General features: G+C 47.4%; 1 protein-coding gene across 12 annotated transcripts in view; it reads left to right on the plus strand.

Moving 5' to 3' along the window:
- Positions 1-16,551, plus strand: part of Plekha7 (pleckstrin homology domain containing A7) — a 189,976-nt gene that overhangs the window by 72,208 nt on the left and 101,217 nt on the right. The gene's annotated exons all lie outside the window — the stretch shown is intronic.

A 16,551-nucleotide genomic window follows, 5' to 3' on the forward strand; every position in this document is an offset into this window, starting at 1 on the left:
CTCATCTCCAAGTCCTGCCTGTGTTCCTGGTAACAGGATTTTCTCTCTGAAGACAGTACGGCGGCTTTCCAAAACGCCGGTGGTGCGAGGGAATTGAGAGGCCCCAGAGGTGGGAGCTGCAGGTCGGAGGTGGCCACTGGTTCTGAACTGGGTGTGCTGATGGTCCTGCCTTCCCGCCCTTCCTTAGCCTTTCCTTGTGCACTTTCTGGAGAGCAAAAGCCTGAAGCTGGCTGCGGAAAGGTCAGGGGTCAGTTCCCAGTGAGTGACATCTCAGGTGTCAGACACATCTTCCTGGAGGAAGGCAGGGCTTTGTTCCAGGCTCCCTTTGCACCCTAAGCCCTAGAGCCGAGGTGGAGGTGGGGGAAATCTAGGGCTGGGGCTCCAGCGCTGTCACTCATTTTTCTTGGCAACAGCAGCTCCTGGTAGGCAGGTTAATTATTAATATGTATCGGCTGGCGACAGGGACTCTAGAAATGAGATTGGTGGCTCGGACCCCCCCCCTGCTGTTTCAGTTCATGATACTGCAGTATATTTCCAAGGGGTGGGGTGTAGGCATTCTCCCAGGAAACCAGTATTTGGGAGGGAACCCTTTTCCTGTGTGTGGGAGACACACTCCCTGGGGAGGACAGTAAGATAATATCTCTTCATTTTTATTTATTTTTTTTAACAGTATGCACCTTTCCTCTTTTCCTTTGGAAACCAACTGCACTAACACCAGACTGAGCTCTTTCAGGGTGCACCTGGAGTTTGAGCTGCAAACTCTACCTGCAAGGGCTCACTCTACAAGTGCCTCTGATGGTGCTCTGAGAACTTGGGTCTGCAGTAGGACCTCTGGCAGGACCCTGACAGGTGGCACCCAAACTGTGCCTCCAGGAGAGAGGCTGGCAAGCCTAGGTGTAGAGTCATGGGGGCGGGTGGAGTGAAGCTCTCCCTCAGGCAGTTTCGGTTTCCTTTCTGGCCTTGGCAGGAGAGCATGGATTCTGTCACCTGGCACTAGCTGTGCGGTGCAGCTGGGGTATTTCCACCTGGGCCCCAAGGGAGAGCCGGCAGAGCCCAGGCTGCTGAAGGAGGCATGGATTCCAAGGGCTGTGGGGATAAATGGAAGGAAGCAGGTGTGAGGAGAGGTGACCCCTTCAGCCTTCCTGGCAGTTCTGAGTCTTGAGACCTGGGAAGCTATGATGGATTGCTTTTCCTGCTTGGGATGGAGTGCTGGGCCTGGGAAATGAAGATCCCAAGCGCTGGTGCAGAAGAGTGGTGAGAAGAAAGACTGTTGGAAGTGGAAGGAGGTGGGCTTACAGAGGGGGCTGGGGCTGGAGGGCAAGGAGGCCAATTTTAACCCTGCCTGTCGGCTGTCTGTCAGGTGACAGAGACTCTGGAACAGGCCTACGGCCCTCAACACCCCAGCTTTCTGAAAACTTCCTCAGGAACTCGCCCTCCACTCCAGCTTTGTGGGCTGGCTGCTCAGACAGAGCCATCTCACCCGTCTTTCAGGCAGAATAGAGGGCTTGTCTATAAGGAAACTGCTTTTCCCTAATACTCTGGGTAATTGGGGAAACTGCACCATGGGTTTCTTCAGCAGTGGCTGTACACTCTGGGTGCCACTGTCAGCACCCAGGAGCATTGTGTCCTCCAGTGATTCAAGCTATTGGTACTGTGTGGAGGCTGTGGAGGCTGCTCTGATTGTGAGCCAGTTTTCCTCTGTTCAGGAAGTTGGCCCAAACCTGCCATCTAATAATGCCTGCTCACCTTTTGGCTTGCTGCCTATGTCTCAGTATTCACTGATAATGGCCCCATCTCTGCCTGATGAAGCTATCCAAGGGGATTCCATAAATAGACAGAGAATAGTAGTGTCCCCTAGGCACTGTGAGTTGAATAGGAAGGGACCCGGGATTGGAGGGTTTCAGGGAAAGCAAAGCAGTTTTCAGGGAGGCTTTGGGGTTATGGGATGGGTTGTAGATGGGTGTGACTGTTTGGAAGCGTCCATGTGTTGTATCACTCCCCCATCTTACTCCTTATCTCGATTCTGAGTAGAACAGGTAGACTTGAGTGTAGCAGCAGCTGAGGTCTCTGCTGGACACTGACTCTAGGGGCCTCTGAGGGCAAGAGAGGAGTGCTCTGAAGGTTTGTTCTGAATCAGGAGATAGGGAAATAGACTCCAGTAGTCATGTCTGCAAAAACAGAAGATCCTCCTGGGGATTTCACAGTCTCTTGTGAGAGGCAAAAGTGACCCTTATTCCAGGCATGCAGAAACAGAGGGAGAGAGAATAAGGGGTTGATTGAGTCAGGGCATGTGTGTGTGTGGTTTTTCTCCATGGACTTGGGTTTGAACTCAGTCTCTGCTCTGTGTCCTTGAGGCTGAGTCAGTTTCTTCACCTGTGAAATAGGGATAAGGAAACCCCACCCTAACCCCACACTGGGGAGGATTATAGGAGATGTTTGGAAAGGATTTAACACAGTGGTAACTAGAAGGTCATCAGCTCAGGGAGCTGTTTTCTCATAGGAAATAAGAATGTTAGGAACCTTCTCTGGGCTGGAAGGGTTTAGTCAAACTTGAACATCTCAGACTTGACTTCCAGCCTCCAGTACTGAAGGAGGCCTTCGGAGCCTCTTTAGCAGGGCATGTATCGGGGTCACTGAAAAGTGTCCTAAGACTGACCAGCCAGTGCCTGTCTCTCACTCAGGAAAGACAGCCTTAGTGATCGAATGGGATCCTATGTGTAAATGTGGCATGACATTCCACGTTCCATGGGGGCTGTGTGCCTGGTGCTGTTGGACACACCTTCTTGTGTAGGTGATTGAATTTGAGACAGTTTTGCTGTTGTTCACATTTTAATGATGAGAAAGTTGAGCTGTTGGGAATTATTTTATTATCTCTTGGAAACCATTAGAGAGTCACTGAAGTCACGTTTCCTCAAGTATGTTTGTGTACCCTTCTTCATTGACCTGTTCTGCTGTTGTAGGCAAAATCAGGCATAAGTTGTAAAATAAGTAGAATGTTCTTATTGGTTCCTTGCTCTTTTGGGGTCTCTCCCTTCAGTCATCCCACAGACCCTAGCACTAATGGGCATAGCATGCTCTTGTCTGTAACTTCTGAATGTCTCTTGTGGGGGACTCTTCCCTCTAGCCTGCACTTTTAAGAAGTTGTCTGTTGACTTGAGAGATGGCTTTGTGGTAGAGTGCCTGCTGCTCAAGCCTGAGGACCTGAGTTCAGATCCCAGCCCCCACTTTAAAGCTGGGTGTGGCAATGGGTGTTTGTTACTTCAGTGTGGAGGAAGGACACAGACTGATACTGAGGCTCTCTGGCTAGCTTCTGCTTGAAACAGCTGGCTCTGGAGTTCAGTGAGAGACCCTATCTGAAAAGATAAGGTGAAGAATGATTGATGGAGACATCTGACATTGACCTCTGGCCTATATACCCACAAGTACAGGTGAGTGCATCTGAACACACACATGTTTGCATATATACGTGCGTGTACACACACACACACACACACACACAGAGAGAGAGAGAGAGAGAGAGAGAGAGAGAGTTATCCCTTTGGTTTGGTGTTGGACAGGACAAGTCTGGTCAGTGTCAGCCATTGGTCCCAGCTCTCTGACTCTTCAATGAGTGCTTCTGCCTCATTTGCCTTTGCTTCCCACAATCTGCTAGTATGCATTGAGGTTTGAAGTTTCCAAAGTATTAGAGGGAAAAAAAGTCAGAAAGAAGAAAGGAGCAGAACCCTAGGAAAGCAAGAGCCCATAGCCGGTGGTGTTTTCAACTCAGAATTGCTCATCACCAGAGTTACGCTCAGTCTCCAATTTGTTTTTGTTAGCTTGCTAGTTGCAGCCTTGTGGACTATTCTCTCTTTTGAAGGTGTGACATGAAGCAATAAATTCTGGCTTGGAAGGAAAAGTGAAAGCACCTGGTAGGACGCCAGGAGTCAGGAAGTTAGGAACTCTGAAAGTCACGGAGATTCCCCAGTGTGCTCCTGGACCCTCTGCCCCACAGCAGCCTGATGATGGAAGTCACCAGAGCAAGTGGCATTCCCTTCATTTCACAGCAAAATGCAGTGACTTGCCTGAGGCCAGGTGCTGGCAACATATATGTGCTGGTAACATACAGTGCTCTGATCTGGCCCAGCGGCAGGCAGTGTTACTTAATAGTTTTAATGATTTTTCTTTTCCATTATATATTACAAAACTTAAATATTATAAAAGGAGATAAGAGGGGAGAACTGTGGCTAAGTCTGGAGGTAAGCACTTTGCAGGTTGGTTTTTCTCTTAAGGAACTGGGGCATTCATTTTGGTGGGGAAGATTAGGTTGTTATTACCTCTGGGCAGATCCGGTTTGTGCCTTGGAGCAGGTACTCTTTCTGTAAGCCTTGTTTCCTTACAAGTCAGGTCACTCTGACTGTCTCTGCACTGTGGGTGGAGAGAACGATGAGCAAGTATCCAGTGACGCCCAGTATCCAGGCATGCTCCACCACCGTCAGCCATCCATTCCTCTGTCTGTTTGCTTGTTTGTTTCTCGAGACAGGGCTTCTCTATGTAGCTTTGGAGCCTGTCCTGTCCTGGAATTCGCTCTATAGACCAGACTGACCTCTAACTCACAGAGATCTGCCTGCCTCTGCCTCCCAAGTGCTGGAATTAAAGGTGTGCACCACCACCACCTGGTACCATTCATTATATTCATTAAATTATTTGGATTGGATTATTTTGCTTGTTTGGTTCACTTGATAATTAATATCAGATTATCGAAACTGGAAGAAATGGAAAACTTTTGACTACTGCCTTTATTAATAAGGGAAACTGAGTCTCATATCTCACTGGAACATACCGTGTCTCAAGGTTCAGTGAAATGGGGTCATACAGGAGTGCATACTTTTAATTTTAACAGTTGCATATATTAGGGGTATTTTTATTTTGCATGGATCTGAAAAACAATACAGCTAACACTTTAAACTCTTCATTTGTCAGTTATTATTATAGTCTATTTAAAGAAAAAAGTGGAAGTACAGGTTGGACAGGGCCTTGGCTGAGATTTCAGAGGCAGTGTGTGGGTGAGGTGTGGTAAGCACTCTTCCAGTGAGGGAGGGGCTTGCCCATCTGGCTTTAGTATTCAAGGGACCGGAAGAAGGAACTGACCCTAGTGAACACATTCTAGTTGTCAGTGACAATGGGCTCCAAAGATCTGTAAAGCCAAAGGTCAGAGAGGAAGGGGAAATGGAATTAGGGTTCAGCTCTCAGCCTGCTCCAGTTACTTATCTTAGCATTTAGTTTTCCTCAGGCTGTGTGCCGGGCACCCAGCTATCCTCTTGGGCTCTGACGCCTGCCTGTCAGGATCTGACTTCCTTAGTACCAGGCTCAGGTGGCAATGAGTGAGGCTGGGTTGCTAGGTTGCCGTCATAGCCTGTTAATTTAAGGCTTCATTTTGATAGAATTTCAAAGACTAGAATTTATCAAATGTGACTCATGCATTTAAGCGATAGAGCACTTAATCCTACTGCCATTTGGCTTGTGTTCCCATTGTGATGATGCCATGTAGCTCCAGGAAGACGTGGTCTGTGCCTGTCAGTTTCTCTAAAGGGCAGTAGTTACATGAGTTTGAGACTCAGTCGTATGTCTGTGCTTTCAGCATTCAGAGGACCAGCCAGGATGTATGTACTGAGAGCAGAGGTAGGATGAAGTATAAGCCATTGCCTCCTTAGCTGAAGAAACCCAGCACTGCAGCTATACAGGGGAGCAACGTTCATGGTGGAGAGTCTCAGTGAATAGAGTACCTTATTACTCTATTAGTTCATATCACCAACACAGATGAAAGGTTTTCACTGTGACATTTTCATAGTGCCTGCCACTGTGCTTTCATCATCTTAAACATGAGGCAGTCACTGCCCATGTGCTACACATAGGTACTGTGACAGCTGGACCACATGGCCCCAAGATGTCCGGGTTCTAATTCCAGAACCCATGAATGTGCTGCCTCCCTTGTGAAGACAGTTACAGGTGTGAGGATGGGAAGGGCTTTGGATTACCTGGTGCCTAGACAGAGTGGAGAGAAGGAGGCCCAGCAGGTGATGGAGGTTGGAGGAATATGGGCTGTGAGTCTGGGAACATGGGCAGCCCCTGGAGACTGACAGAGGGCAAAGGTGGATTTGCCCTTGCCCTGCTGATAGCCTACTTTTGCCCAGTGAAGCAGATTTTGTATATGTGATCCCTAGAGCTTTGTGTGAACAAGTGTATGTGTGGTGGGTATGTTTGGGTGACTGTGTTTTAGTTATTCTTCTGTGAGTAGACCTTTATCTGTGCTTTATCCATAGAAGAAAATTTTCAATTTTATTTATTATTATTATTACTATTATTTTCAGATAGAGTCTCAGTGTGTGGCCTGGGTTGGCCTCAAATTCACAATTGTATAGCCCAGTGGATCTCAACCTGTGGTCACAACCACTTTGGTGGTCAAATGACCCTTTAACAGGGGTCACATATCAGTTATCTTCAATATCAGATACTTTCATTATTATTCATAATAGTAGCAAAATTACGGTTATGAAGTGGCAATGAAAATAATTTTATGGTTGGGAGTCATCACAACACAAGGAACCATATTAAAGGGTTGGAGCACTAGTAAGATTGAGAACCACTAGTCTAGCCTCTACTTCCCAAAGTGCTCTAATTACAAGTGTGTACTTCACACTCAGTTTGTTATCCATTAAAATATTGATTTGTTTGTTCATGGTGTGTCTGCACACATGTGTGCAGCAGTACTCATGTGTGGGCCAGAAGACTACCTGAGTATTTCCTTTTACCCTCTAGGTCCCAGGGATCGAATTCCGGTTTCATGCTTGGTGTTGAGTGCCTTTACCCTCTGTGCCACCTCTGCAGCCAGCCCTTTATTGCCTGCTTCTTAAGCTTGCCGTTTCTTTTAGATCATTTAATGTCTATGCATAGGTGTCTAATTCATTTAGTTTAGCTCCTTTAGTCATATTTATCCCCTATTTACAGACATCCAAGTTGTTTTCACTTTTTTTAAACCACTGAAAGAAGCCATGAATTTCTCTTCTCCCTCATACTGTAGCCTGGGCAGGCTTTGAACTCATGGCACTTCCATCCTCAGCTTCCTGAGTGTGGGATCACAGACATGCGTCAGCTGTGATCAAATTCTCGGAATAAACACTTAAATTTTCTTAAAAATTATTTTTAATTATTTGTATGTATGTATACATACGTATTATGTACACATGCATGTGAGTGCACCTATGGAGTCCAGAGGCATTGATCCTCATGGAACTGGGGTTATAGGTTCCTGTGAGACAGCCACCCAATATGGGTTGGGTGATAGGAACCAACCAAACTCATGTCCTCTGTAAAAGCAGTGCTGGTCATTAACCTCAGATCTTTCCAGCCTTGTGAATACTTTTTGTTACATTGGTTTCTAAATTCTGATAAGTAGCCTTCCTACCTGAAAAAAAATTGGTGTGTGTGTGTGTGTGTGTGTGTGTGTGTGTGTGTGTGTGTGTATGTTTGGAGAGAGTGTTTGGTCCTCCACATGATATAGCTTTGTGTTGTAGAGGTCAGAGGACATCTTGTGCCAATTGGGTCCATTGTTCCATGTAGGTTCTGGGTATGGAACTCAGGTTGGGATTGGTGACAGGTGCCTTTGCCTGCTGAACTGTCTCCCTAGCCTAGCCCGTTATTTATATATTGCAGACTTCTGTCCTCCTGTGCCACTTAACACAATTTATGAGACTTATTTATTTGACTTGTGTTTGTGGGGGTTTATTTTTTTGTTTTGTTTTGTTTTGGCAGGGTTGTACTACATAGCCCTGACTGGCCTGGTACTAGCTATATTGCCCAGGCTGGTTCTTGAAATTTCTGCAGTCCACTTGCTTCAGCCACCTGAGTGTTGGGGTAAATGGTGTATGCCACTGTACCCAGCTTGATTTGGTTCTGTAAGGCTTCCTTCTCACTAGATTGTGCCATTTGTGTTGTCTTCAGTTAGTTCGTCGTAGCATGATATGCAAAGATATAGACAGACACTGAGCATTCAACAGTCAGCCCCTACTGTCAAGGGGAGACAGACGAGTGAACAGCCAGTTTTGATCATTGTGAGGCCCTGGTTGGACTGTATATCTAGGGGCGTAGGAGCCCTGGAGGATAGGAAACAGGTCCCCATTAAGACAGGAAGAATATGCTCCAGGTTCTCTACGTAAGATATGAAGGCAAGGTGGGGGCTGCTGGCCATTCCATACGGACAAAGCTACTGCTTCCTAGGCTGAGGTGACCATCCCTCAACTTTTCAGTCCTGTTTACAGATAAAACCTGTGGTCCTACATCAGTAGGAGACAGTGGGGCTGAGATTTGAACCCAGGTCCGTAGCCCAAGTTCTTAACATGCCTCTGTGGGAAGATCATGGAGCCCAAGGTAATAGAATTGACTTCATCTTGTAGAGTGTGATCCTTGGAGCAAAACAGCCCTGAGCTTCATCAGGAGTAGCTGTGGCTATGTGTAGAGCTCTCTGAGAGGTCAGACTTGTTGATGTTGACACTCGCTCTTAGAAGAAGGGAGTCAGAAGTATCACTGGCCCCTCACCTGAGAGTCCAGACTCTCCCTCTTCTACCTCCTGGCCAGTTGTATGTGATTCTACTCAAATTGTAGCCTTGTGTTCTCAGGAAGAGCTTAGTGCAAGACTGTAGATTAGCTGAAGGGGAGCTCTGTCTTTATAACTATGGGGAGCATCACCCATGCTGGGGTGGCACTTACATGTGGTGCAGATGCGTTGGGGTCACCTGTGCTTCTATAAGGAGCCCCTCACCCATGCCCTGTAAGTCACTAAGGTGGACTTGCTGTGTCTTTTGGCTTGCAGTTGGGACTCTATAGAGAGGGCAGACACTTGTTTACAACTTTTCAGGGTAACAGTTCCAGGAACACCTCAGTTCTAGCCCTAGGTCTGCTTCTTTATAGATTCAGAGAAAGCCAGACTCTTCAGCTTCAGTTTCCCTGTCTGTAGGAAGGGATCTGCCCGCTTCAGATGTGCTGTGAGTGGGAGGGGGGACCAGTCAGAGGAGCTGGGAACTCCAGTACACAAGCTGCTCATAGACCTCCAGAGAGGGAGCTCACAGGGAGCCGCACCTCTTGGTGGCTCAGCGTCCTTCAGTGTTCTTGAGGACGGTTGGAGTACTTGGCCACAGTCAGCCATTGAGGTATCCATGGACAGTAGCAAGAGGGAGTGAGGCAGCCTGTGTTTCTTACAGTAGCAAGTATAAAAGTTTATAAGAGAGGTGTGAGCTACACCATGCTCTCTGCATGGATGCCCTTGCTAGAAGTGACTGAGGAGAAGACTTTTCCTGACTTAGGAAGACTGAGCAGGATTTCGTCCTAGCCCTGCCAGTTAATTTCCTTTGATGTGACTTAAGGCAACTTGAATTTTGGAGTCGCCCCCCCCCCTTTTTTTTAAATGAAGCCAACAGTTTCTACTTTGTAGACTGTGTGAATGAGACCTGCTATGCCCCTGACTACTCTGGGCAGGCAGTTGGCAGGGGCTGACTCTCTCTCTAATATTCTCTGGGTTGCTCCAGGAGGGCATGCTCAGCAGACCCCTCCCCCTTCTCCTGCTGGTCACCCTCACACTGGGTGCCATGAGCAGAAGAGGCTGGACAATAATTGGGAACCCGGGACTCTCTTGAGTTCTGTGTCTCCCAGTGGAGCGGCGCTGTGCGGTTTCCAGGTACTTCAGTGGGCATGCCAGGCCATTCTGGAAGGCAGATTGTGTTTGTCTTGCCAAGTCCAGGATCGAGTGTCAGCATTTTGCTTTCTGGGAATAATAGCTGTGCAGATGAAGTGGACTCACCCGTAAAGCGTTGCCAGGGACCAGGGTCTCCTCTTTCTCTGCTCTTTCCCACTTTGGGAATGCATTCTGGTTAATCTTACTTTACAATATTTGGAAAATACCCCCAAAAGAAGAAAGTAAGAATGTATACTTCCACACCCAGAGATCGTTACCGCTAATTATGGCTAGTATTTCTCCCTGCCTCCCTCCCTTTCCCGTGGTGTAGCTGCTTTGGGGTCACTCACACTCTTATAATCCTTGACCCATGCTTTGTAAGTCAACCCAGTAAGTCATTGACACCTCAAGTTAGGTTTTAGTGGAACTGTCCACCCCACCCCTGTCCCATTTTGCCCAGGCTGTCCTTAAACTTGGTGTGTAGAGGATGGCCTTGAACTCCATCCTGGTCTTCCTGGGCTGAGTGCTGGGGTTTAGGGTGTGCACAACAGGCCCAGTGCTCCCCTCCCTTCATCATTGAAGACTGAACTCTTATGTGCTAGGTGGACGCTCTGCCACAGGCCTGCACCGCAGCGCCTCTGTTCTTCTCTGAAATGCACAGGTACACACAGAATGTTTGAGTTTTTCCTTTTTTCTATTTTCTTCAGTTCTTTGGACTTGATTTTCTAGTGCGTGTCAGTGGTGAAGCAGCTCTTGGCAGTCAGGTGAGGCCCCTGCCTCTGACCATTGTGCACTGATGCTGCCTCCTTGTTACTTACCCCCAGTCCTGGCAGACAGTACAATCAGCCTCTTGTGGCTTGCCAGTGAAATTTAAGTAATGGGTCAGCCTTTCCAATGCTTCCCTCTTAGTCAGGAAGTTCAGCCGTGAATCTAACCTAAATCTCATCTGCTGCATTTTAAATCCTCGCCTGCTGCTGGTTCCTCTCAGTGAAGTGGAGCAGAGCAGAACTGCACACCATCTTCAAGCAGTCCAGCTTAACTCCGGCCACCAACCTTATGTTACCCTGGAGGAAACTTGAGGGGCTCTGGCTAATGCTGTCACGACTGGGAGGGCGGTCTCCGCATCAAGTTGCCACTGATAAAGCCAGGTAGGGTTTCTGCATCCCAGAAAGGCCAGCCTGTAGAGGCCATTATCCAGAGCTACCTGCCCTCCACAGAGCTTGTTGGGCAGTTATCACGCAGAGTGTTGTATGATGCTGTGGGTCTATCAGGTTTATTCTCTGGGAAAAGATGTGATTGTGGCAGCTGGTGGAATTGTCTCCCAAGATAGTTAACTGAGCCATTGGTGTCCATTAAAGAAAGATGCTCCCAAAGGGAGGGGGCATCAGCTTCATTCTAGTCTCGGGACAGCTATTGCAAGTACAAAAGCCTGGGTCCAGCCTGGGCCACCCACCCTTGCCAAGTAGCAGCTGGGAATAGGCTGGACCACCTTTCTTAACTAGTGTCCTTCATCAGAAGACACCAGCTTTATATCTATAGAGGAGCATCCTAATTTGGAAGGGCGATGACATGCAGAAAACTGCAGCTTTGAGGGCAGCCAGAGTGCCCTTTGTGGCCCACTTGGGGATTTCAGGGTTAACTGGCAACATCCCCATCAGGGTAGAGCCAGTCTCCAAGGATGGAGTCCAGAACTGGAGGTCCCCAACCCCTGGGGGATTACCTGTAATAGGAGGTGGAACCAATGACCTCAGGGACCTGGCTTAGGCTGGCTGGCCTCCTCCAGCTGCATGCTGCCCTTCCCTTCCTGGACACCAGTGGATCTCACCTCCTTGTGAATATACTGATGTTGTGCTTGGGTGACTATTCCTAAAAGGAGATGTGCAGTTCTTACAATGTGCTGTTCCCTCCTTCAGTGACTGACACAGTTTAATGCTGGCTTGAAATAAAACCAACATCTCAGAGGTAGACCAGTGTCTCGAGTGCTCCAACCTTGTCCAGCCACACTGAACTATCACTCCTTTCTGCCGTCTTTCGTTGCTAGCCCAGATTCACTTTGATGCTGAATGTCCCTGGTGCTTAGCTCACCAAGTTGGAGGCCAAGATCCCCACTGCAAGGTCTGTGCCCACAAATGTTATCTCTGACTATACTTATAATCCCTTGGATAGATGCCTGGAACCTGGTGCAGAGGTTCTGTTTTGCATTGGGGCATTTTCTTTTTTTTTCTTTTTTTTTTTTTTTTTTTTTTACAAAAAAACAAAAATGTTGCACTCTGATTCTCTTAAAGGTAGGAATGAGCGTGCCTGACACATCCCATCAGCACTGTCCTTTATGGGAAAACGAGCGTCTGAAAACCAAGATGCCTGCAGCAGAAATTTGTTTCCTACCAACTTAGGAAGCAGAAGGAAGGATGACAGATGAGAGCATATGCCCAGACCTTCCTGAGTTAGGTCAGCTTGTTGGATTTCTTTGTGGAGGTCCTGTGCAGGCTGTGCTCCACCTGTGTCACTCCACCTGGTAATGGAGCAGGTGATGTGGGCAGGATGAGGATGCTTAGTTCAGGTCAAAAGATGAAAAGGAAGAAGAAGTAGGATATCCATTTGTCTCTGTGTGGTTCTTTAGCCAGGGCCCGGGGTCTCCTCCTTCCCCTTTGCTTTTATTTTTAAGCTCTTTGGAGGTTGAGGATAACGCTGTAATACCAGACTGTAAGTTTTTGGTTTGTGCCTTAGAGAAAAGACAAGTCAAAGGATTGAGTGCCTGCATGGTGACACTCTTCCACCCTGAGGCTCAGGTCAGCCAGCTTCCTGGAGAATTGTTGTGAATATCTTTCCCCAAAGGAGTTAATGGGGGCAAGTCATTGCTGGGCTGGAAAAGAAGCCCCTTTGTCATGTTTGGGCGTGTCCACAGTGTCTTTCTGTGACACATAGCTGCTCTCCATGGATGGTGCACCCTTCCCCACCTTCTCTGGGTGCTTGTGACTGGAGCTGTGCTCTGCGAGGACTGCTCCTTTCATCTGCTGGGGTGCCTCCAGCCCTCTCAGCCTTGCAGAAGCTAGCACTCCCTAGAGAAAGACCTTGTCTGTTACAAAAGCAGTGAGGTGCCAGTGTTCCCCAAACTTGCAAATCTTGCCGAGAAAGATTAGGAGTCACCTTCTCACCTGTGCCATTCAGACTGCAGTTTGCTGATTACCTGCAACTGATGCCCCCAGGTGACGGTGATAACTGCTGAATTTTTAGGAATAGATTTTATATTGGTGAGACTTTAAGGCCATTGTTTGGTCGCAAGAATGTTTGAGAATTGCTATGTCACATTGTCCCCCGCCCCCCATCTTGTTTTATAGTAGAGAAATGCAATGTGCTTGAGTTGCCCAAGATCCTGGAAGGCTAACACCATCATATCAAATTTGCATAGAGTTCATACCTTTGAGAAACCTGGCCCATCTTTCTTCTGCTCTAGTTTGCTGAGATGATTGTCTGGAAGCATATTATTCCCTGTTGTGGGGAAATGTCCTCTACACCAAGGAATGGCATATACATACATACATACATACATACATACATACATACATACATACATACGTAGCCCCTCCTACTTGTAAGTATGAAAAATATCTCCAGTGTTGCCAAACATCCTCTGGGTGCAAAATCATCCCAGTCCAGACCACTAGTTTCATGGGAGAAGCTGTGGCTCGAGCTGCTCTCTGATAGCTTTATGTTTGGGGATTTTACTTTTATAATTTGTATAATTGGCTTCTCTCCAGCTTGGCTAATGTGCAGGGTTGCTCACATAAATAGAAGTCATACTGCATATGAGTTCCTCTCTCATCTGCATCTTGGCCCATGGAGGAAGGCATAAATCAATTTGGATTCTAGTTGGTGACTTCTCTGCCAGCCCTGGGCTTCCCAACTGTACTATCTTGGGCAAGTTGCTTAACCTCTGGTGCCTTGTCTTAGCTGATTATGATAAAAAGAAATGTTTGTTGTCAGTGAGAATGAAGTGACACCTTGCATGTGGAAATGTTTATAAAACATTACTCGACTATTAAGTAGCAATGATAAAATTCAGGTCTAATTACCAGCACTTGAGATTTCTTAGGTTGGAAAGTGCAGATCTCAGCACAGTGATTCTAGTTTCGAATTGGCCAAGTATATAACCCTTCATCTTCTGCCTGTGGGGTTTTAATCGCCCCCCCCTTCTCACCTTAAATTTAATCTTCCCCTCCTCCCAGGTGACTGTTGCAAGCCCCTCTGGGGCCCATTGTCTTGCACAACTGGTCAGTTGGTTTTTTCTTTGATTAACAGAAGCCAGTTTTTTTTGTTTTTTTCGAGACAGGGTTTCTCTGTGGCTTTGGAGGCTGTCCTGGAACTCGCTTGGTAGTCCAGGCTGGTCTCGAACTCACAGAGATCCGCCTGCCTCTGCCTCCCAAGTGCTGGGATTAAAGGCGTGCGCCACCAACGCCCGGCAGAAGCCAGTTTTTGTTTTGAAATTTTAATTTATTTATTTTTCTTTTTATTATATTTCCTTTTTTTTTTTTTTTGGTGAGTTTCTGAAGGGCTGTGAAATGTTTAAATGAAAACCAAGCCACTGACATCTCTTCTTCCTTCATTTCACAGAGGGTCAGTTGAGGAGCCAGCAGGAGCCTGCAGAGATGCTCCTAGGTGAACTCAGAGTGGAATCAGCTAGTGTTGTCTCTCCATTTGTAGATGAGAAAACAGATGAGGTAGAACACACAGGGCAGGGTGGGACAAGGCCTCAGGACACCCGCACCTTGCAGCTGCTGCCTCAGGTGGTGGGTGGGTCAGGAAGGACATGCAGGCTGCTGTGGCGCTCTCGACCCCTTCAGATGTTGCTCTGTAGGCTTTGTGAACCAGCCTTGCTCCCAGCAACTTACGGATGGGATTCTATCATCAGAGTACACATAACACATGCATAATTATCTTTGAGTCTTAGAACATAAAAGGGTTCCAGTTTCTGTGAAGATGCCTGGCAAGAATAATGGCCAGAGGAGCTGAAATCTTTTCATTTTTCCCGTATCCTGAAACCCTGTTCCTTGGTGTCTTAGTGAGGTTACTATTGTTGTGATGAAACACCGTGACTAAAAGCAGTGGTGGAAGAAAAAGGTTTATATATCGTGAATCACAGTCCACTGAAGAAAGCCAAGGTAGGAATTCAAACCTGGCAGGAACCTGGGGACAGGAGCTGATGCAGGGGCAATGGAGGAGTGCTGCTTACTGACTTGTTCCTCATGGCTTACTTACATAGACTGCTTTCTAATCGAACCCAGGACCGCAAGCCCATTGGATGGCACCACCACAATGCTTGGGCCCTCCCACATCAATCACTAATTTAAAATTGCCCTACAGGCTTGCCATATTCCCTATCTTTTGGAGGCATTTTCTCAACTGAGGTTTCCTCCTCTCAGGGGACTCTAGCTTATGTCGAGTTGACATAAAAACTAGCCAGCACGTTTGGCCAGTTTCTTCTACTGAGAGTTGCTCTAATAATGTGACTATTCATATTAATAAGTAGTATGATTGATACTCACTGTTGAGTGTTTATTCTAATGCTTGTGTGGTCAGCCATTGTGGCACACCTGATTTCATCCACCCAAACACCTCACAGAGAAGACACCATGCTCTCTCCATTTTGGAAGGGAGGAAGCAGGTTGAATGGCATACTCAAAGTCATACAGTAGGAGAAGTGAGAATCAGGTCCCTCCAGTTCATGAAGCCTGCCTGCATGGCCTCATTCCTGCCCTACAATGACAGTGCATGCCCCCACCTGCAGTTCAGCCCCACTCATCAGTGTATGCTTACAGGTGCCTATGTTAGTGCTCCCGGGCTGCTGTTGCAAAATGCTGGGTGGTTTAAGCAACGTAAGTGTATGTTTTCAGCCTGGAGGCTAGTAGTCTAGATGTCTGTATGTTTGTCCTCAGAGACCCATGTCCTTGGCTTGCAGACTGCGACCACCTATGATCTTCTAATTGTCAGCGCTTCTTCATCTCATAAGAGCCCGTCATATTCATTAGGGCTTGTTTGTTTTGAGACATGGTCCCTCTGTGCTGTTCAGGCTGGTCTCGACCTTTCCAGCTCAAGCAGTCTCCTTGCTCCAGTCTTGTGAGCAGGTGCCATTGCCATACCTAGTCCAGGGTTCAAATTCAAGCTCAGTGATCTTTCGAAAGATCTGTCCTCTGAATATGACTACATTCTAATGTCCTGTGGGGGAGAACTTCAAACATGAAATTTGCTGGGTGACACGGGTCAGCCCACAGCAGTCCTGTTTGTTAGGTAGCCATTTTGATGGGTGTCACTCAGCTTGCTAAGCTGCTGTTTGACTGTTGGCAGTAAGAGTCTGGGAGAAGGACTCCTGCTGACACCAGGACCCTCAAGTTTACCTGCTGTCGGGAATCTCATCTTTGTCCACTAGGTCTGCACCTGCCTGGACAGACCCGTAACCTTCTAGAACCTCATCTTCCCTATTGTGGAGTGGAGTCAGGCCTATCTTGGATAGATGGAATGCTTCCTATTGAAAGTGCTGAGGCCAGAGGACATTCTTGTCATCCCAGCACTTGGGAGGCAGATCTCTGTGAATTCAAGGCTAACTTGGTCTACAAAGCCAGGACAGCCAGAACTATTAGTGAGATCCTGTCTTGGGGGATGGGGAAGAAGACGAACTGTAAGCTCTGAACTCAGGGGGGGTCTGACTTACACTCAGTACTTAATCTATGGCCCCCAGGGTAGAGCAGGAACCTGAGGGGTAACATAGAACTGGGTAAAACCCCCACTGAGAACTGACCCTCTCAGCTGGCTTCTCCAGGGCTATTTCTGCTTCTCTGACCTCTTGAGGGACA

This window comes from Mesocricetus auratus, unplaced genomic scaffold, assembly GCF_017639785.1.
Source record: "Mesocricetus auratus isolate SY011 unplaced genomic scaffold, BCM_Maur_2.0 Super-Scaffold_4256, whole genome shotgun sequence".
NCBI classification, from domain to species: domain Eukaryota; kingdom Metazoa; phylum Chordata; class Mammalia; order Rodentia; family Cricetidae; genus Mesocricetus; species Mesocricetus auratus.